A 1,669-nucleotide genomic window follows, 5' to 3' on the forward strand; every position below is an offset into this window, starting at 1 on the left:
GATATTAAATAAAAATCATCATAAAATTCACCTTTTAGGGTCATTAGATATTCATTATTTATGTTTCTAGGTCTACAATTTGAGAGTGAAACCTCACCCCAATTCCTAACAATTTCACGAAATTCTTTTTCGCCCTTTAACGAAAGCATAATTCCATCGCGACCTCTCCGTGAGACCTTTTACCCCTCCATTAATGTCTCCGTCTAGAATTAACAGATTTTGTCTACGTGGATCATAAGTCAACAATTTAATAGACAAATTGCCCCCTCTTTTTCTTTTCTTTTCTCATTTCCTCCTTTATGCGAACCAGAATACCACCAGGCCAACTCTCTTCTGTCCTTCTCCTCAACATCATTTTCGGCCACCATCATCACCAACATCTACTACCATTCTTTGTTCTCGCTGCACCAACTCGCTGTCACCTTCTTCTTCTTCTTTGCTGCACTAACCCACTACCACCTCCTTTCAATTGAGTAATTTTATCTATTTAAATACTTGAATTTGGTTTGGGACATCGTCGTATGAGTTGTCCTTTTTCTGGATTTTGATGATTGAGTATAGATATTTACTTAAAGTATCGATTTTTATGTGAAAGAGTGATTTGGTTATTATAAGGTGTGTCGGTGTTTTAAATTATTCGAGGTAAAGTTCTCTATTTAGAATACAGACTTGGAATTTAGTGTGAAACCAAATAGAGACAAAGTTCCCTACTTGAAATGCAGACTTGGAATTTAGTGTGAAACCAAATGAGATAGGGACAAGTTAGTGAGAAAGGGATTGTGAGGATAAGGAGAAGAAAAAGAGAGAGGGTAGTCGTGGCAGCGCGGAATTGCCGACAGTGAGCAGAGAAGTAGGAGGAGAGATATTGTGGTTTTTGTTCAATCAAAAAGAAAAAGAACGATGACAGTGGAATGGTGCAACAAAAACAGAAAATGGTGGTGGATGATGATGATGGTGGCCAAAAATAATAGAGAGGAGAAAAAAATGCAGAGAATGGTGGTAGTTGTTGGTGATGATTAGGGACCAGATTGGAGTTATACTCCTTCTATTGACAAAAACTTTGACAGAAGAATCAAAATGTTTGACGGAAGTAATAGATACAAGTCGCAATAGAATTATGCTTTCGTTAAAGGACGAAAAATTTTTTTGTGAAATTGTTAGAGACCGGAATGAGATTTCACTCACAATTTGAGTAAATAAATCTCTAGCTTTCTTGTATTCGATAAATCTTTGGTATTACTACTTTAGCATTTTTTTAGGAAGCATATCATTCCATTTGAAATTTACATTTTATCAAAGAAAAATTAAGCTTGTGTTACTTACTTATATATATATATATATATATATATATATATATATATATATATATATATATATATATATTAAATACAAAACTTTAATTTTTCTCATTTTTTATTAACTTTTTAATATTAAAAAAGTAATATAAATATCATTTCACTTTTTTATAAAATATGTGCAACTAAATTTCCAAAGTAGTCCCCCAGATTCGGCCCATGCATCAATGTTGCCCTTCATTTTTCAATTGCATTAAATATACTCTTTAGTTTGAGTTCTGAGCTACATACATATTCTTCTACCCAATTTCGGCATGAGTCAGCAGGTGGAGCGTTGACCTGGCGCTTCCATGTCCACATAGGACGTCTGAAAT

Source organism: Arachis stenosperma, chromosome 9 (genome assembly GCF_014773155.1).
Source record: "Arachis stenosperma cultivar V10309 chromosome 9, arast.V10309.gnm1.PFL2, whole genome shotgun sequence".
NCBI lineage: Eukaryota > Viridiplantae > Streptophyta > Magnoliopsida > Fabales > Fabaceae > Arachis > Arachis stenosperma.